Raw genomic sequence first — 20,863 nt, forward strand, 5'->3', positions numbered from 1 at the left:
ATCCTAGGTCTGAAAAATTCCCACAAAGTCATTTTTCCAGGACAATGAGTCATGCAGTCAAAAGTAACCACACATTCACGGAAACAATGCCCCATGAGCAAGGACAGAAAAGGCCAGCAGCAGGCCCAGATCCAGAGACTCAACATCTCAAAGACCTGAGGCAGACCATGAGGCTCCTCCACTTAACTGTACTCACAGAGGGAACCGATGAGCTTGAAAGTATATGTGACGAACAGCAAACGAGAAAAAAAAATGACCTTGCAGAAAAACAGGTGTAGAAATTCTAGAAATAAACAGCATTCAGCCCAATGGGTTTAACAGCAATAGGAGAATAAAAAGAGAATACATACACTGAAGATACGTCAGAATAAATTATGCTGAATAAAGAAGAGTGAAAGGCCGGGCGTGTTGGCTCACACCTGTAATCCCAGCACTTTGGGAGGCCGGATCACAAGGTCAGAAGTTCAAGACCAGCCTGGCCAACACGGTGAAACCCCGTCTCTACTAAAAATACAAAAATTAGCTGGGCGTGGTGGTGTCTGCCTGTAGTCTCAGCTACTCAGGAGGCTGAGGCAGGAGAGTCGCCTGAACCCGGGAGGCGGAGGTTGCAGTGAGCTGAGATTGCGCCACTGCACTCCAGCCTTGGGTAACAGAGCAATACGCCGTCTCCAAAAAAAAAAAAAAAAACAGTGAGGAAGGTGGAAATATGAGTCTTAAACTAAGAGACGTGAAGCAGGGAGAGATGACATTTATTTGGATTTCAGAAGGTTGAGGCAAGAAGAAAATGGGGTAGAGGCACTTTGTGAATAATTGATGATTGTGGATTCTCCAGAATTTAGGAAAAGCTACTAATCCACAGACTTAAAAAGCCCAACAGTCCTAAAGCAGGATAAATAAAAATAAAGCCACAGCTAGACAAATAATGAAACTGCAGAACACCAAAGATAAAGGGGAAAAAAGTCTTAAAAGTGTCCAGAGGAAGGAAAAATGACCTGTTCAACAGAACAAGCTCCCAGGTAAAACAAGAGCCCAAAAGGCAGCAGAGAAAGGGACTATTATGATTCTGAAAGATAATAAGTGATATCTCAGATTTTACATTCAGTGAAAATATCAGAAGTGGGGCAAAGGCTGGACATAGTGGCTCACACTTGTCATCCCAGCACTTTGGGAGGCCAAGGCAGGAGGATTGCTTGAGCCCAGGAGTTTGAGACCAGCCTGTGCAACAGTGAGACCCTGTCTCTACGCAAAAAAACTGTTTTTCAATTAGCCAAGTGTGGTGTCACGTGTCTGTGGTCCCAGCTACTAGGGAGGCTGAAGTGGGAGGATTGCTTGAGCCCAAGGGGTTGAGGCTGCAATGAGCAGAGATTGTGCCACTGGACTTAGCCTAGGTAATGAGTGAGACTCTATCTCAAAAAAAAACAAAAACAAAAACAAAACAACAACAACAACAACAAAGAGTCTGAGTCTGGGTGCAGTGGCTCACGCCTGTAATCCCAGCACTTTGGGAGGCCAAGGCGGGTGGATCATGAGGTCAGGAGATGGAGACCATCCTGGCTAACACAATGAAACCCCATGTCTACTAAAAATACAAAAAAAATTAGCGGGGCGTGGTGGCGGGCGCCTGTAGTCCCAGCTACTTGGGAGGCTGAGGCAGGAGAATGGCGTGAACTCAGGAGGTGGAGCTTGCAGTGAGCTGAGATCGCACCACTGCACTGCAGCCTGGGTGACAGAGCGAAACTCCATCAAAAAAAAATAATAATATAAATAAATAAATAAAAGAAAAAAGACTGGCATAAGATACAAAAACAGGTCAATGTGACATGAAAGAGAGCCCGGAAACAGACCACAGGTGGATACAGACAGCACAGAGGAGCTCTGCAGCGCCTGGAGAACAGTTCCCAGGGGAATACTGCTAGACCAAGCACATCTGCAGGAGAAGAGAAACCAAGCTGGATCCGATTTCATAAACAAAATCAACAGTTCATCACATTTATCAACAGAGATGACCATCTAGCAGGAATTTTGTGGAGGAAATTTCTGTACAAAGGTATACACGTGTAAATACACACACACACACACACACACCATCTTCTAAATGAAGTCCATTTCTTTCTCCAATATTATGTTAAAGAATTTCTGAAAAAGTCTGCCTATATTGGATATTCCTGATGGGTGATTTCCCCAAACCTTAAACTCTTTTTCTTACTAGCTGCTATTAAGTCATCTTGTGCCAATCCTGAAATTTTCTCTTGGGTTTCTTAGAATCAAGAAGACCTCACATTTAGCGTTAACACAGTACATTTTATTAGATCTTATCTATTGCCCTGAACTACTGGGCCCTTCATGAATCTGAACCCTGCCATCTCTTCCATCTGGCATCTCTTCCATGAAACTTGCTGACATGCCCTGGGGAGGTCATGGGGACAGGTATCAGCTCGGTCACCACCCTCCAGGAGCCCAGCACCACTTCCACCTCTGCTCTCCTGTCCACATGTCCCACACGGTGCACGAGGATGTCATGTGACAACCTGTCAGTAGCTCATTCAAATCCACGCATGTTGCACCAGTTCATGGAAGGAAGCGTTCCGACTTCACTTCTTACTGAACTCATGTTCAATCTCTGTGATATTTTCAACTAAGTTTCTCTCTTTTTACTAAAATGAGACTTAAATTAATAAACTTTCATTTCTCTCTTCTTTCCCTGGACTTCCCTTTAACAAACATACTAAGAATATGAAGTGAAGCAGCTAAGAGAGAGACAGGAAACTTATTCGCAAACTGGGTATTCAGGTCTCCAGCGTTCAGAATCCCTGCTCCCAGTGACTCGAGTAGAGAGCTACAGAAACTGCCCTTCACTTTGTTCATCATTTTAAAATAAGTAGTATCAGCCAGGGGCGGTGACTTATGCCTGTAATCCCAACACTTTGGGAGGGTGAGGCAGGAGGATCACTTGAGGTCAGGAGCTCGAGACCAGTCTGGACAACATGGCGAAACCCCGTCTCTATTGAAAATACAAAAATTAGCCAGGCGGCCAGACGCGGTGGCTCACGCCTGGAATCCCAGCACTTTGGGAGGCTGAGGCGGGTGGATCATGCGGTCAGGAGTTCAAGACCAGCCTGGCCAAGATGGTGAAACCCGTCTCTACTAAAAATACAAAAATTACAGCGCGCCTGTAATCCCAGCTACTCAGGAGGCTGAGGTGGGAGAATCGTTTGAACCTGGGGGGCGGAGGTTGCAGTGAGCTGAGATCGCACCACTGCACTCCAGCCTGGGTGACAGAGCGAGACTTCATCTCAAAAAAAAAAAAAAAAAAAAAAAAAAAAAAAATTAGCCAGACGTGGTGGTGAGTGCCTGTAATCCCAGCTACTTGGGAGGCTGAGGCAGGAGAATCACTTGAACCTGGGAGGCAGAGGTTGCAGTGAACTGACATAGCACCAATGCACACTAGCCTGGGTGACAGAGTGAGACTCTGTATGAAAAAAAAAAAAAAAAAAAAAAAAAAAGCAGTATCACTTTTTTGTGTGTGAGACAAGGTCTCAGTCTGTTGCCGAGGCCGGAGTGCAGTGGCATGGTCACAGCTCACTGCAGCCTTGACCTCCTGGGCTCAAGCAATCCTCCCAGCTCAGCCTCCCAAGTAGCTGACACTACAGGCCCATGCCACCACGCATGGCTAATTTTTTTGTTGTAGAGATGGGGTCTCACTTTGTTGCCCAAGCTGGTCTCAAACGCCTGGGTTCAAGTGATCTAACCCCCCAGCCTCCCAAAGTGCTGGGATTATAGGCATCAGCCACCACACCTGACTGCGATTTTTTGAGACAGAGTCTCACTCTGTCACCCAGGCTGGAGTGCAATGGCATGATTTCGACTCACTGCAGCCTCCACCTCCTGGGTTCAAGCAATTTTCCTGCCTCAGCCTCCTCAGTAGCTGGGCCTACAGGCATGCACCACCATGCCAAGCTAATTTTGTATTTTTAGTAGAGATGGGGTTTCACCATGTTGGCCAGGCTGGTCTCAAACTCCTGACCTCACATGATCCACCCGCCTTGGCCTCCCACCCACCACGGCTTCCCAAAGTGCTGGGATTATAGGCATGAGCCACCACGCCTGGCCAATTTTGTTTGTTTTTTTTTTTTTTTTTGAGAGTCTTGCTCTGTCACCTAGACTGGAGTGCAGTGGTGTGATCTCAGCTTACTGCAAACCCTGCCTTCTGGGTTCAAGCAATTCTCCTGCCTCAGCCACCAGAGTAGCTGGGACTACAGGTGCACACCACCACACCCAGCTAATTTTTTTGTATTTTTAGTAGAGATGGTGTTTCACCATGTTGGCCAGGCTGGTCTCAAACTCCTGGCCTCAAGTGATCTGTCTGCCTCAGCCTCCCAAAGTGCTGGGATTACAAGTGTGAGCCACTGTACCTGGCCAACATTTTGGGTTTTTTTGGGGGGGAGGGGAGGACAGAGTCTCGCACTGTCGCCCAGGCTGGAGTGCAGTGGTGCAATCTCAGCTCACTGCAACCTCCGCCTCCTGGGTTCAAGCCTCAGCCTCCTGAGTAGCTGGGATTACAGGCGTGTGCCACCACGACCGGCTAATTTTTTTTTTTTTTGTATTTTTAGTAGAGATGAGGTTTCACCATGTTAGCCAGGATGGTCTCAATCTCCTGACCTCGTGATCTGCCTGCCGCAGCCTCCCAAAGTGCTGAGATTACAGGCGTGAGCCACCATGCCCAGCCTTTTTTTTTTTTTTTTTTTTTTTTTTTTGAGATAGAGTCTCGTTCTGTCACTCAGGCTGGAGTACAGTGGCGTGATCTTGGCTCACTGCAACCTCCACCTCCTGGGTTCAAGCGATTCTCCTGCCTCAGCCTCCTGAGTAGTTTGGATTACAGGTGCACATCACCATGACTGGCTAATTTTTATATTTTTAGTAGAGAAGAGGTTTCGCCATGTTGGCTAGGCCGGTCTCCAACTCCTGACCTCAAGTGATCCACCTGCTTTGGCCTTCCAAAGGGCTGGAATTACAGGCCTGAGCCACTGTGCCCGGCCCAACATTTTTTTTTTTAATTGCTGTTTGTCCTGAACACATTTTAAATGGACAGAACATTGTAGACTCTCAGTACAATGGACAGCAGATCTCTAGGGCTCGCTCATCTTCCTTACCTGAAACTTTATGCCTGTGGATTAATAAATTCCCATTTCCTCCTCCGCCAAGCCCCTGGCAGCTACCATCCTGATGTTTGATTCCATGAATTTGACTTCTCTAGATACCTCATGTAAGCGGAATCATGCAGTGTTTGTCCATACCTGGCTTATTTCACTGAGCACATAATGTCTTCAAGGTACATCCATGTTGTTGCCTACTACAGAATTCCCTTGTCTTTTTTTAAGGCTAAATAGTAGTCCATAAAGAGAACGTGGTATACACATACAGGGAAAGCACTTCAAAAAGTGGCCATTTGGCCAGCGCGGTGGCTCATGCTTGTAATCCCAGCACTTTCGGAGGCCAAGGCAGGCAGATCACAAGGTCAGGAGTCCAAGACCAGCCTGGCCAATATGGTGAAACCCCATCTCTACTAAAAATACAAAATTAGCCAGATGTGGTGGCACGTGCCTGTAGTACCAGCTACTTGGGAGGCTGAGGCAGAAGAAATGCTTGAACCCTGGAGATGGAGGTTGCAGTAAGCCGAGATCACGCCACTGCACTCCAGCCTGGGCAACAGCGTGAGACTTGTTCTCAAAAAAACCCCAAAACCAAAAAACACCTGTCTCTACTAAAAATACAAAAAAATAGCCAGGCATGGTGGCGCATGCCTGTAATCCCAGCTACTTCAGGGGGCTGAGCCAGAAGAATCACTCGAACCTGGGAGACGGAGATTGCAGTGAGCCGACATCGTGCCACTGCATTCCAGCCTAGGCAACAGAGTGAGACTCTGTCTCGGGGGCAAAAAAAAAAAAAAAAAACAAGTGGCCATTTGCCAAGGGTTTTGTTTATTTTGAATTTCTAAATGCCATGAATGCCTAACTGCAGATCATCTTTTGGGAGAAAACGCACAGCCCCCACCCCACAGTCCGTAACCTCTGGGGCCAACACTGGTGCACATCGCTTGTCCTTCCACAAAGGACACCTGTGTTAGGAGTAAGAGCACAGGAAGTGAGGACCCTGGGCAGGAAGGGGTGGCAACGACTTCTGGGGGATTATTTTTTTTTAATTAATTTTTTTTTAAATATGCTGCCCAGGCTGGAGTGCAGTGGCTATTTACAGGCACGACGCCACTACTGATCAGCATGGGAGTTTTGACCTGCTTTGTTTTCAACTTAGGCCTGTTCACCCCTCTTTAGGCAACCTGGTGGTCCCCTGCTCCTGGGAGGTCACCATATTGATGCCTAACTTAGTGTGGACAACTGAATCGCATAGCACATTACAGCCCAGAACTCCTGGGTTCAAGCGATCTCCCCACCTCAGCCTCCCGAGTTGCTGGGACGACAGCAGTGAGTGCTGCGCCTGGCAGGGGATTTTATTTAATTAATTGTTTTTTTGAGACAGAGTCTCACTCTGTCATCCAGGCTGGAGTGCAGTGGCGTGATCTCGGCTCACTGCAGCCTCTGCCTCCTGGGTTCAAGCGATTCTCCTGCCTCAACCTCCCAAGTAGCTGGGACTACAGAAGTGCACACTGCACCTGGTGGGGGATTTTAGTTAATATTTTTTGAAACAGAGTCTCACTCTGTCATCCAGGCTGGAGTGCAGTGGCGCGATCTCGGTTCACTGCAGTCTCTGCCTCCTGGGTTCAAGCCATTCTCCTGCCTCAGCCTCCCGAGTAGCTGGGATTACAGGTGCAGGCCATTACATTCAGCTAATTTTTGCATTTTTAGGAGAGACAGGGTTTTGCCATGTTAGCCAGGTTGGTCTCAAACTCCTGACCTCAGGTGATCCACCACCTCAGCCTCCCAAAGTGCTAGGATTACAGGTGTGAGCCACTGTGCCTGGCTGGAATTTTATTTTAATTTTTTTTTTTTTTTTTTTTTTGAGACGGAGTCTCATTCTGTTCCCCAGGCTGGACTCACTGCAACCTCTGCCTCCCAGGTTCACACGATTCTCCTGCCTAAGCCTCCTGAGTAGCTGGGTCTACAGGTGCACGTCATCACGCCCAGCTGATTTTTTTGTATTTTTAGTAGAGACAGGGTTTCACCATGTTGGCCAGGCTGGTCTCGAACTCCTGACCTCAGGTGATCCACCCGCCTTGGCCTCCCAAAGTGCTGGGATTACAGGTGTGAGCCACCACGCCTGGCCTGGGATTTTATTTTTTAAGCTGCTGTTGGGTGTACACATGTCCATTTTATTAATCTTCATTCCTCATCTGTAAGTACCATGTATGTCCTGAGATGGCAAAAGGATCTTCCATTGAGTGAAAAGTGAGTCTCCCATCCCAGAGCCCCAGTCCCACTCCAGGGACAGCACAGCGGCAGTTCCTCTTGACCTCAGGAACATTCCACAGGCACAGGCTCTGTGTACCTCCTTCAAACCTCATCACACTCTGCTTAAATAATTTAGTATTTTGTAATTATGAAATAGTTCATTAAGGCTGGGCATGGTGGCTCACACCTATAATCCCAGCACTTTGGGAGGCTAAGGCAGGCAAATCATGAGGTCAGGAGTTTGAGACCGGCCTGGCCAACGTGGCGAAACCCCATCTCTACTAAAAATACTAAAATTAGCCATGCATGGTGGCGGGCACCTGCAATCCCAGCTACTCAGGAGGCTGAGGCAGGAGAATAGCTTGAACTCGGGAAATGGAGGTTGCTGTGAGCCACAGTTGCACCACTGCACTCCAGCGTGGGTAACAAAGCAAGACCTCATCCTGGGGGAAAAAAAAAATAGTTCATTAAAAAAAATTTTTCTTTTTTTTTTTGTTTTTTTGTTTTGAGACAGGGTCTCACTCTGTTGCCCAGGCTGGAGTGCAGTGGCATGATCTCAGCTCACTGCAACCTCTGCCTTCCGGGTTCAAGTGATTCTTGTACCTCAGCCTCCCAAGCAGCTGGGATGACAGGTGTGCGCCACCACACTTGGTTCATTTCTGTATTTTTTGTAGAGACAAGGTTTCACTATGTTGCCCAGACTGGTCTCAAACTCCTGGCTCGGGCCATCCACCCACCTTGGCCTCTCAAAGTGCTGGGATTAGAGGCGTGAACCATTGCACCAGCCTAAAAAAATAAAATTTTATTTTACTTTTTCTTTTTTTTTGAAATGGAGTTTCGCTCTTTCCGCCCAGGCTCGAGTGCAATGGTGCCATCTCGGCTCACTGCAACCTCTGCCTCCCGGGTTCAAGTGATTCTCCTGCCTCAGCCTCCCAAGTAGCTGGGATTACAGGCATGTGCCCATCATGCCCGGCTAATTTTATATTTTTTTAGTAAAGATGGGCTTTCACCATGTTGTCCAGGCTGGTCTCGACCTACTGACTTCAAGTGACCCACCTGCCTCAGCCTCACAAAGTGTTGGGATTACAGGCATGAGCCACCATACCTGGCCCTAAAATGGTAATTTTTTTTTTTTTTTTTTTTTTTTTTGAGATGGAGTCTCACTCTGTCGCCCAGGCTGGAGTGCAGTGGCGCAATCTCGGCTCAATGCAAGCTCCATCTCCCGGGTTCATGCCATTCTCCTGCCTCAGCCTCCCAAGTAGCTGGGACTATAGGCACCCGCCACCACACCCAGCTAATTTTTTGTATTTTTTGTATTCTTTGGTAGAGACAGGGTCTCACTATCTTGCCTGGGCTGGTCTCGATCTCCTGACCTCATTATCCGCCCACCTCGGCCTCCCAAAGTGCTGGGATTACAGGTGTGAGCCACTGTGCCCAGCCTAAAATGATAAAATTTTAAAGTCACTTGGGTGGTTTTATTAAACCTAGATGGTAGAAAAAAAATCACTGACTAGTGTCCTGGCCCCTGAAAGGCACTTAAATATCTGGGGAATGAATACGTATCAGGGGAATCCTCACACGGAGACAGCAAAAGTAAATGGGGGTTGAAACATCACTACTGTGGCCGGGTGCAGCAGCTCACGCCTGTCATCCCAGCACTTTTGGAGGCCAGGGCAGGAGGATCACTTGAGCCCAGGAGTTCGAGACCAGCCCAGGCAAGATAGTGAGACCCTGTCTCTACCAAAGAAAAAAAAAAAAAATAGCCGGGCACGGTGGCACATGCCTGTGGTCCCAGCTACTCCAGAGGCTGAAACTGGAGGATTGCTTAAGCCGGGGAGGTCGAGGCTACGGTGAGCTGTGATGATGCCCCTGCACTCCAGCCTGGGCAACAGACCAAGACCGTGTCCAAAAAAAGAAACATCAGTACTTGATATATGAGAAATAGCCACTAAACATTGGTAAGCTCGTTAAAAACATGGACCCATGGGCACCAAGGAGCCTCTGCTGGCAGGGGCCGTGGGGTGGGGGCAGCTGCAGATTCACCTCACCCAGACCCACATGTCCCCAGGGTCTAGGACCATGGTCCCCAAAGAGCAGTGCACAAGCCAGGGCCCTGCCAGCGCTGTCCAGGAAGGACCAGCCGCAGCCTGCTGTGGCCCCAAGCTGGTCCCAGAAGGTTCCAGGAAGGAATCTCATCTATTCAGGCGCAAGGTCCTCGGGTCTGAGGCCCCCAGAATGACAAGAATGTTGCCAAAGACAGGCGTTTGCCCTTTACATCATGCATCTGCACCTTAGGGTCTGCAAATTCTCAGGCCATTGAATTCTCACAACATCCTGAGAAATAGGCATCCCTGCCCGCTAGTGGCCACCACAGTCCCACAGGCGGGTACTCAATCCAGAGCACAGGTGCTCTCCGCTACTCGGTCCCACCTGGCCTGAGAGGGAGGAGCATCAGCGGAGGACAGTCCAGTCCCCAGGAGGGAGGGGACCCTCTGACCACCAGTGTTCCAGGCAGGAGGAAGCGGTGCGTCCCCATCAGGGTTCTGTGTTACCCCAGGGTCCTCCATGCTGTAACTGTTCTCTGTTTGCTCAAAGCCTGTAACTCTCAGTGGAGATACCACCCCTGGCAGCTGTAGCCCAGCCTGCTGCCCTCCCTTGCTGGCCCCTTCCTGCACCTGGGCTGTCCCCACAGCAAGTGCCACTGGCTGAACCTCCCAGCTGTGAGGCAGGCAGATGCAGCGACAAGCTCAGATCTCAGCTCTCGCCTCCGCCTGGTGGTTTCTCTGAGTGTCACACATCCCCAGTAGGATGCAGAGGACGCTACTAACTCTTCCTGGACCAGAGTGCCCAGGGCTCTGCAGAGTAAACACTGAGGGCACCGCTAATTACAAAAAGCCTTGTTTCCAACCAAAACAGGCTTGCTGTTTCCCAAGCACACTTCGCATGGGCTTTATTTGGAGACCTTCATTATACAGCCCCGCCCCCAAGGCAACCTTACCTGAAGAGCCTGCTGCCCTGGGCCCCAAATGTCCCCCAAGTCCCTGTCCCTGTCTCCTGCCTTGAGTCTGGTCACTGCACAGATGCCTCCCGTGCGCTTCATGTGGTCTCAGTCCTGATGGCAACCCTTGTCACTAGCCCTCAAAGAGGTCCTGGCAGTAGTGGCCAGGGCTGGATTTGTGGTCACTGAGAGGCATGTCATGTTAAGTTTTAACTTGGCTTTAAATGACAGATCCACTGTTGCACTGGGGAACCCATGGCCAAGTTTGGAAACAACCAATGTAAATGGGCTTTTACAAGATCTATTGGCAAATAAGGAACCACCCTGAAGTAAGTAACTGAAAGGAAAATGCTGGGCAATTCACCAGGAAAATCATCTCCACTCTCGGACACTGTGTGTCCCCACGTTTGGAGGGCAGCTGCCATCCATCCCCCCAAATAGACATTAATGTGGGGTATGTTTTTAGAGCAAAAACAATTTTCTGGAATCCAGAAATTTCTCTCCTAAAATAAGCCTGTAAAATTATTTTAAGAGAATGTGAATCAGGCCCATGTCCATATGGTGCCGGTAGCACACTTCTAAAGACAAACACACTGAGGAAGCAAACAAAACCAAGCAGCTTCTGACACTTCGTGGGATGGAGTGCAGACTGGGGTGCCCCCTTCACTTTTTCAACCACCCCACCGGGCCGTCGCCCCATCCCTGGGGCACCTGTGTAGAGGACAGCCTGTTCTCCTCAATCCCCAGGCTGCTCCACCTACCCCCTGGCACTGCCACCACCTGGCAGGTGAGTGTGGGTCCCATCCCCATTACTTCCCCGGGGAGCCCTCCAGGGTGTCCCGAGATGGAAAGGAGGCCTCAGGCAGATACGGAAGCCAGTGCGTCAGGGTCAGAGGCTGCAAAGCTGGAGAAGAACTGGGGCGTCTGCTGGGCGTGGCGATGAAGGGGCTGGTGTGCCAGGTGGACAGAGTGCCAGGGAGAGCGGGGAAGGAACAGTGTTCATGTGGCCCCGCCATGTTCAGCCAGGATTCATAAAGAAAGTGGAACCAGGATATCATGGTCCACCTCTTTAGGGAGGAGAGGGATGAGCGGTGAGAGGTGGTGGTGTCACCTGCCCGGCCAGCCGTCCCCACAGCTTCTCCACCTCCGCTCCCACTCGGCCACCCCTTCCTTCCCCTCCTCTCCATGGAGGAGGCCTCCCTGCTTTTGGCTTTGCCTCTCCCACCCCTCACTGGCAAGGCACTGTCCTTGGGATTAGAAAGATGAAAAGGCCACCGCCATCACGGAGGGAATGGACAACGGTAAAACCACCAGCTCCTGGAAAAGGACGTGCAGCGGCTCCCAGAGCCTTGGCAAGCCAACACCAGCCCTGTCCTAAGCTGCTCACCATACAAGAATCGCGCAATTAACAGCAGTCCTAAGAGATGCGTGTCCTTATTAGCCCCACGACGCACGTGGGGAAACCGAAGTCCAAAAAGGTTACCTGAGCACCCAAGGTTGCACAGCCAGTGACCTGTGAAGCTGGATTCAAAGCCAGAGTCTCCCCACCTTGGACCACGGTGTCCAAGGTGGAACATGCAAGTAGATGTTCAACTCTGAAGGCACACTCATACTGTCTAACACTTAGCAGGTTGGCAATGATTTTTTTAAAAGTTAGGCCAGGCGTGGTGGCTCACACCTGTAATCCCAGCACTTTGGGAACCCAAGGTGGGTGCATCGCTTGAGTCCAGGAGTTTGAGGCCAGCTTGGGCAACATGGTGAAACCCCGTCTCTACAAAAAAATACAAAAGCCCAGGCACACTGGCTCACGCCTGTAATCCCAGCACTTTGGGAGGCCGAGGCGGGTGGATCACCTGAAGTCAGGAGTTCTAGACCAGCCTGGCCAACATGGTGAAACCCCATCTCTACTAAAAATACAAAAATTAGCCGGGCATGGTGGTGTGTGCCTGTAATGCCAGCTACTTGGGAGGCTGAGGCAGGAGAATTGCTTGAACCCAGGAGGCAGAGATTGCAGTAAGCTGAGATTGCGCCATTGTACTCCAGCCTGGGCAACAAGAGCAAAACTCCGTCCTGAAGAAAAAAAAAAAAATTAGCTGGGCATGGTGGTGCATGACTGTGGTGCCAGCTACTTGGAAGGCTAAGGCAGGAGAATCACTTAGGCCCAGGAGGGAGAGGTTGCAGTGAGCCGAGATCACACCACTGCACTCCAGCATTGGTGACAGAGTACGATCTTATCTCAAAAAAAAAGTTGATAAGGTCAGGGGTGGCCCATGCCTGTAATCCCAGTGTTTTGGGAGGCCAAGGTGGGAAGATTACTTGAGGCCAGGAGTTCAAGATCAGCCTGGCCAACACAGCAAGACCCCCATCTCTAAAAAAAAAAAAAAAATGAGCTGGGTGTGCACCTGTAGTCCCAGCTACTTGGGAGGCTGAGATGGGAGGATCACTTGAGGCCAGGAGGTCAAGGTTGCTGTGAGCCATGATCACACCACTGCACTCCAGGCTGGGCGACAGAGCAAGACAGTCTCTACAAATAATAAATTAAATTTAAAAATTTAAAAAGTTGACAACACCACTGGTGAAGGTGCTCTGTGATCCAGCCATTTGGCAACACCCACAACATTCCTAGGAGCACAGCCCTGGATTGGGGGTTCATCTGGGGAGTTCACCTTTGGCTGATGCACATGTGCAAAATAACTGGATAAAAGCAGTTATTACCTGAAATAACAAAATATCATCCTATAATAATACTGCCTGTAATAAAAGATTAGAAACCACCTCAAGTTTAACCAATAGAGGCTAGCACGGTGGCTCACACCTGTAATCCCAGCACTTTAGGAGGCCGAGATGGGCAGATCACCTGAGGTCTGGAGATCGAGACCAGCCTGGCCAACCAACATGGTGAAACCTCGTCTCTACTAAAAATACAAAAATTAGCTGGGTGTGGTGGTGGGCACCTTTAGTCTCAGCTACTAGGGAGGCTGAGGCAGGAGAACTGCTTGAACCCAGGAGGCAGAGGTTGTGGTGAGCCAAGATTGTGCCACTGTACTCCAGCCTGGGCAACAGAGCGAGACTCCTTCTCAACAAAAGCAACAACAATAACAAAGTTTAACCAAAAGAGACTGGCCAAATGCACTGATAAACACACATCAGGGACATTTCCATCATGGGGCTTCCAGAGTCTCGCTCTGTCTCCCAGGCTGGAGTGCAGTGGCACGATCTTGGCTCACTGCAGCCTCCGCCTCCTGGATTCAAGCAATTCTTGTGCCTCAGTCTCCCAAACAGCTGGGACTACAGGCACCTCCCACCATGCCTGGCTAAGTTTGTATTTTTAGTAGAGATGGGGTTTCACCATGTTGGCCAGGCTTGCCTTGAACTCCTGACCTCAAGTGATCCACCCGCCTTGGCCTCCCAAAGTGTTGGGATTACAGGCATGAGCTACAGCATCTGGCCCACACTGACTATTCAAACTCACACATAGTACATGAAATCACAGGTGTGGAAAGGTCTGGAAAAATTTACAACAAAGGGCAACAGCATGGGTACAATTTGCCTTTGGCAATTCCAGCTTCCATCCACACACATCCACTTCCTCCCTACTTGAATTACAGGAGGAAAAGCTCCCCTCCACATTTCAGGAACTGCAGCCTAGGTGCACAATGGGACTCAATGACAGCATCAAACCACCTATATGGCTGCCCTGAGACAAAGCTCCATGGCCCTCTGTAGACTCCCCACCAGCCCCTGCTCTCTGGGGAACCCAAGGGGCCTGGCTCCTCCATTGCCCAATGGCCCCAGGTGCCTTGGCCCTCCAGGCTCTCTCCTCCATCTCTCCTCCCACCTGTGCTCAAGTACTACCTCTACCACCTCTCCTGAGACTACTGATAATGTGTTTGTACTGAGAGCTTCTTTTCAAAGAACCTGTACTACATTTTTTTTTTCTACCATTAGTAACAAAGTTTCCCACAACCAAGGCCCTGGGACACATCCTAGTAGAGGTACTTTCTTGCTAACAACAAGAAGAGGGGGCTGTGCATGGTGACTCATGCCTGTAATCCCAGCACTTTAAGAGGCCAAGGTGGGAGGATCATCTGAGGTCAGGAGTTCGAGACCAGCCTGGGCAACATGGCGAAAACCCGTCTCTAAAAAAAAATTTAAAAATTAACCAGGTGTGGTGGCATGTGCCTGTCGTCCCAGCTACTCGGGAGGCTGAGGTGATCGCCACTGCACTCCAGCCTGGATAAACAGAGTGAGACCCTGTGTCAAAAAAAAAGAAAGAAAAGGGGAGGTGTAGGAACTATGTGCAACACTAGCCTTGTTAGGTTGAAAGAGTGGGTACCACACCCAGAAGACTGGACTGAGATAGAAGAAAAGAGGTTGAGAATCTTAAAACTACTTTATTTACCCTCATGCTAAATAAAGTCTCATCAGACATTAAAGGCCCTGTCTTGGGGCAAGAGAAGGGAAACAAACAAACAAACAAACAAAAAACAGATACATAAAGAGGAACCAGAAAAGGTGAGGGGGAAGCGTTTGGGTGGCGGGGGTGTATGCCAATGCTGCTGAGAAGGCAGGTGGCACCACTAGGGAGGGTGTAGGTGAGGTTTGTCAACAGGGATGTCATCACCCCCAGGACAAAGATGAAAGAGGGTTTGACTTGCTTTGAGAGGCTTCCCAGGGTTTGATGCAAAATGTGCCACGTGTTTGTTGGCTCTGGGACCTGAAGCCAAGTTCTGCTACCTTCTTTGTAAAGTGGGGTAACATGCAATTTACAGGGCAGTCAGAGTCACATGAGATGTTAAGGGGGATGATCCTTGGGCACAGTTTAGGTGTCTGACCAGGGCCTTACAGCAGGAGCATGTGTCACTGTTACAGGATGGCAGGGGCTCAGCAAGCACCTCACAAGCCCCACCAGGAATCCCGGCCCCGGCCCAAGGCCCTGCAGGTGCCAGAGGGCCTACTGAGCAATGGGGTGAATAATGGCTCCTAACCCCTTTCTGGGGTGTGGGCAACAGTGGCTGGCTCCAGGATTTCCATTTTACTCTCACCTGCCAACAGGTTTTTAGTACTCAGCATCTGTATAGCAGGTGTAACGTCCTGGCATTTGCTGGCGGAATCGATTTCACCCTCTTGACTTCTTTCCTGAATCTATCTCGCACTGCTTGTTCCAAAAACCCTTAGCCCTCTATGTCTTGGCTATTGAGAACTTTCTTCAACCTCCGCTCAAATCTCTTGTCAAAATTTCCACTCCCTAGAGCTTTCACTGATTATTAGATCTAACTACTTAAAAACATTTACGCCAACTTCATTTAACTAATGAAAAGCATCACAGAACAGTTTGAAAGCAGGGCGGCTTCTATTGCTTCTTCATATTCAAAACAATTTTGTTTATTAGTCTTCCATGGAGACAAATACGTTAAAACTACAGGGTTGGCCAGGCGCGGTGGCTCACACCTGTAATCCCAGCACTTTGGGAGGCAGAGGCAGGTGGATCACTTGAGGTCAGGAGATTGAGGCCATCCTGGCCAACCTGGTGAAACCCCGTCTCTATTAAAAATACAAAAATTAGCTGGGTGTTGTGGCGGGTGCCTGTAGTCCCAGCTACTCAGGAGGCTGAGACAGGAGAATCGCTTGAACCCGGGAGGCGGAGGCTGCACTGAGCCGAGATCACGCCACTGCACTCCAGCCTGGCGACAGAGTGGGACTCTGTCTCAAAAATAACAACAACAACAACAAAAACAAACAAACAAACTGCAAGGTAGGCTGGGCTCACACCTGTAAATCCCAACATATCGGGAGGCTGAGACTGGAGGATCACTTGAGGCCAGGAGTATGAGATCAACCTGGGCAACACAGTGAGAATCCCAAACCTCGTATCTACCAAAAAAAATTTTTTTTTTATATAGCTGGGCATGTTGGTGCACACCCACAGTCCCAGCTACTCAGAAGGCTGAGGCTGTAGGATTGCTTGAGCCCAAGAGGTTGAGGCTGCAGTGAGCTATGATTGTGCCACTGTACCCCAGGCTAGAGTGACAAAGCAAGACTGTCTCTCCAATATAACAAAACAAGGCTGGGCACTGTGGCTTACACCTGTAATCCCACCACTTTGGGAGGCTGAGAGGGGGCAGATCATCTGAGGTCAGGAGTTTGAGACCAGCCTGGGCAACATGGTGAAACCCTGTCTCTACTAAAAATACAAAATTAGCTGCGTGTGGTGGCACATGCCTGTAATCCCAGCTACTCAGGAGGCTGAGACAGGAGAATCGCTTAACCCTGGAGGTGGAGGCTGCAGTGAGCCGAGATCATGCCACTGCACTCGAGCCTGGGTGAGACAGAACGAGACTCTGTCTCAAAAAATAAATAAATAAAGTAACAAAACAAAACTAACTGGGGGTGGTGGCTCACACCTGTAATCTCAGCACTTTGGGAGGCAAGGGGGGAGGATCGCTTCAGCTCAGGAGTTTGAGACCAGCAACAGAGTGAGATCCTGTCTCTACAGAAAAATCAAAAAATTTGCTGGGTGTGGTGGTGTGTGGCTGTGGTTCCAGCTACTCAGAAGGCGGGTGGATGGCTTGAGCCTAGGAGGTTGAGGCTGCAGTGAGTGGAGACAGTGCCATTATACTCCAGCCTGGGTGACAGAATGAGACCTTGTCTCAAAAAACCAAATTGTTGAAATAAACAAACCAAAACAAACCAACAAAAAAAGAAAGAAAAAAGAAAAAACCTATAGGGTAGCCTCTTTCCCTTTTCCTGCATCCCTGCCCCTTGACACAGGTGCTGGTGGAACTTAGTGAAGACAGGCAAGAATCAAGAACAGATGTTAGAGGAACACTGCTCTCAACCTAAAGAAAATAGCTTTATGGTGAGGTATAGCAGCTCAAGCCTGTAATCCCAACACTTCAAGAGGCTGAGGCAGGTGGATCACTTGAGCCTAGGAGTTCAAGACCAGCCTGGGAAACTTTAAGTGAGACCCCCGTCTCTACAAAAAAAAAAATGTAAAGCTAACCAGTCATGGTGGTGTGCACCTGTAGTCCTAGCTACATGGGAGGCTGAGGCAAGAGGATCACTTGGGCTCAGGATGTGGAGGTTGCAGTGAGTCGTGTTTGTGCCACTGCACTCCATCCTGAGCAAGAGTGAGACCCTGTCTCAAACAAAGAAACAAACAGAGAAATGGCTTTATAAATTACAGTGATTCAAAGGTGAAAAGGCTTAATACCCACAGTTTAGTGACAAGAATGCACCCAGGTGTTTTTCATATTGGCAAGTGTACCACAGCAGTGTAGGATGGGGTAAGGATAGGGAGCACTGGGTGTAGGATATATTGGGATTGTCTGTACTATCTTTGCAACCTTTATGTAAATTTAAAGTTTTTCCAAAATAAGAAGTTATTTTAAAAGAAGACTATTGCTCAGATTGGTAATTAAGAGCGCTCAGTTATTATATAAGTGCTCAATATGGGCCCAACCCGTAGGGGTTCCCACAAGTAGATGACACTCTACCCTGTAGGGCCCAAGAGGAAACACCATGAAGGTCCTGGAGACCCTCTTATTCCTCAAACATGCCACTACCATTGCCTCGCAAGAGCCCTGAGGGGGACCAGTGCATGATTATAAGACTCAATGACATCAGGATTAAGCACAGCTCCTGGCACCTGGCAGGGGCTCAGCAAACATTTGTCACATCTATAGCTTGCTCAGGTGAGGTGCCTGGAAAGTCTCTCCAGTGGTGGTAAACCTAGTCTTGGGACCTGAGTAGGGAATTAGGAGTGTCAGGGGCTGGTGGGTGGGAAGAATAACATTCTTAGCAAAGGAAACATCAGGTTAAGGTGGGTATGTTTTAGATAGAGGAAGAAGAAATGCAACGGAACAGAAAAAGCGTGGGGCGGGGAAATTGATGTCTTCCATGTTCATTATCTGCCTAAAATAGAATCTCAGCCTTCTTTCCATCCTTAGAATTCAGCACATAATTTGGACATCAAAGATGTCAATCAGAGCCAAGCATGGGGGAGGCGGACCCTGTTTAGATCTCTGAAGCTCAGGCTTTTGCAATCTCTGTTAATGAAACCTATGCCACAAGTGGTAAATACCGAGGACGCTCCATTTTAGTCATGATCTTTATGTGGCTACTTGAAAACCTTTTCCGCCTTTCTGATAAACATTCCTAGGAGACCTCTTTTGCCCTCATTTCCTTGCCCAGTTGAGGCTGTATTTTTTAAGGAAGGAAAAACCAAAAATCAGGGATCTTGTCCATTTTCCCTATCTTTTCACGGCGGGGCGGGAGAAGAGGGGCAGCGGGGGAGGTGGAGAGAAGAAACGGCGGGGGAATCAAAGATTAGGCGTTGTTGTCTGTTCCAAAACGGAGTGAGCCCAATATCAACAAATCAAAATCCAAAACGGAACAAAAAAGTCACAGGCCCGCCCTGCTCGCGCCCCCGCCCGCCCGGACGCCCAACAGGTGCTTCCCGGGCCCGCCCGCAGCCACAGTATCCTTGGGTGGCCATAAAGTAACCGCCCGCGCAGCTGCAGCCAGGCCCGCCCGTACTCACGGCCGCTCCGCGGTCCGCGCCCCGGCCCGCAGCGCCCATCCGGCCCGGGCCCCGGTCAGCGCGGGCTCGGCTCTCAGGCGTTCCCGGCGCGGCCCGGGACGCGCTGAGGCCGTTAACGCCTAGGCAGGGCGCGAGGCATCCTCCCGCCGCCGCCCCGCGGGCCGCCTGCCCTTTGTTTTGGAGCCGTGGCCCGGCCCAGACGCCGTTAACAGCCTTGGAGCGCGGCGCCGGCCAATCAGCGCGCCATGTCGCCAGCGCCCCGCCCCCATCCTGCCTCCGTCCCGCCCCGCGTCCCGCCTGCCCCGCGCGCCCCCGCCCCGCGCGCTCCGGGCCAAGGAGCTCCGCCAGCTCGCACCCGGCCGGGACGGGCAGGAGCCCACGTGCCACGGGGCGCGCCGCACCCCCATTGGCTGACCCGCTGGGCGCGGCCTCCGAGCCAGCCTGTAAGGGCCGAGGGACGCGGGGGCGGGGCCGCGCGGGGCGGGGCGAGAACAGGGGCGGGTTCCGCGAGGAGCGCCGCGCTCGGACGCAGGCTGGCTGGGCAGGGACACTCGGCTGGCGGGGCCGGCGGTGGTGGTCACCCGCTCCTCCGGCTCGCGGGGATGGGCCAAGGGCGTGCAGGGCCCGCAGCTCCAGAGGCTGAGGCGAGCTTGCGCGCAGCCTCCTTGGCCAGCGCCGTGCACGTACCGCCCGTCCGCGCGGTCGGCCGCGTTGTGGGGGACGGACGTGGAGGCCGAGGCGAGCTCGTGTGCGCCTGACCAGGGCCCGCCTTGGCCGGACCCCTCCGCGGCCGGGTCCCCAGAATGCGGTCGTCCGTGCTGTCCCGTCCCCACCACCCTCTCTGAACCCAAGGACCTAACCCCCTAGGACCCCCCCCCCCCCCGCCACGGAGGACCCCCCGGGTCTGCGTCTGGCCCCTCGCTCTGCTCCAGGACTGCCGCGTCAGACCCTACAGAAAGCCCCTTCCTCTGGGTAGTGCTCCCGACGCCCCGGCAGCCTGCGCCACCCCCACGCCTCTAATGTCACCGGTTTCTTGGTTCCGTATCCCTTCTTTAAAAAAATATATATTATTTGAAAATAGATATGTATTATTTGAATATATATATTTGAAAGCTGGGTGTGGTGGCTCACGCCTGTAATTCCAGTACTTTGGGAGGCCGAGGCAGGAGGATCATTTGAGCCCAGGAGTTCAAGACCAGCCTGGGCAACATAGTGAGACACTGTCTGTACCAAAAAAAAAAAAAAGAAAGAAAGAAATTAGGCATGGTGGTGCACGCCTGTAGTCCCAGCTACCTGTGAGGCTGAGGCGGGAGGATCACTTGAGTCCAGGAGGTCGAGGCCTCAGTGAGCCGTGATCGCGCTACTGCACTCCAGACTGGGTGACAGAGCGAGACCCTTCCTCTTGAACAAAAAAAAAAAAAAGAAAAGAAAAGAAAAAAAAAAAACAAGAAAACAACAAAACCTCTATTGAGGTCACAATGTATATAACATTGTTATCAGCGTCCTCTGGACGTGTTCTCTTGTTTTCTGCAACCCACTGTGTATGTAAAGATCTCTTCAAGTCGCTAAATGTACACCTGACTCATAACTTAGATTGTGGCTGGATGTTGCCTTTTTTTTTTTTTTTTTCCTCCTCCTCCTCCTGGGCTCAAGCGATTCTCCTGTCTCAGCCTCCCCAGTAGCTGAGACTACAGTTGCCCGCCACTAGGCCCGGCTAATTTTTGTATTTTTAGTAGAGATGGGGTTTCACCATATTGGCCAGGCTGGTCTCGAATTCCTGACCTCAAGTGATCCGCCTGCCTCGGCCTCCCAAAGTGCTGGGATTACAGGCGTGAGCCCACGCGCCCGGCCCCATTTAACTATTTTAAAGTGTACAGTTCACTGGTATTAAATACATTCATAATGTTGTGCAACCATCAT

General features: G+C 50.4%; 1 protein-coding gene across 1 annotated transcript in view; it reads right to left on the reverse strand.

The window, feature by feature from the left end:
* YPEL1 (yippee like 1) overlaps positions 1-19,158 on the reverse strand; it is a 42,656-nt gene extending 23,498 nt beyond the window's left edge. The window contains exon 1 of the mRNA XM_004063101.5: positions 18,944-19,158. The gene's annotated coding sequence lies outside the window, so the exon portion shown is untranslated. The remainder of the gene's footprint in view (positions 1-18,943) is intronic.
* Positions 19,159-20,863: the final 1,705 nt, after the last annotated feature.

The sequence above is a fragment of the Gorilla gorilla genome, chromosome 23 (assembly GCF_029281585.2).
Source record: "Gorilla gorilla gorilla isolate KB3781 chromosome 23, NHGRI_mGorGor1-v2.1_pri, whole genome shotgun sequence".
Taxonomy (NCBI): domain Eukaryota; kingdom Metazoa; phylum Chordata; class Mammalia; order Primates; family Hominidae; genus Gorilla; species Gorilla gorilla.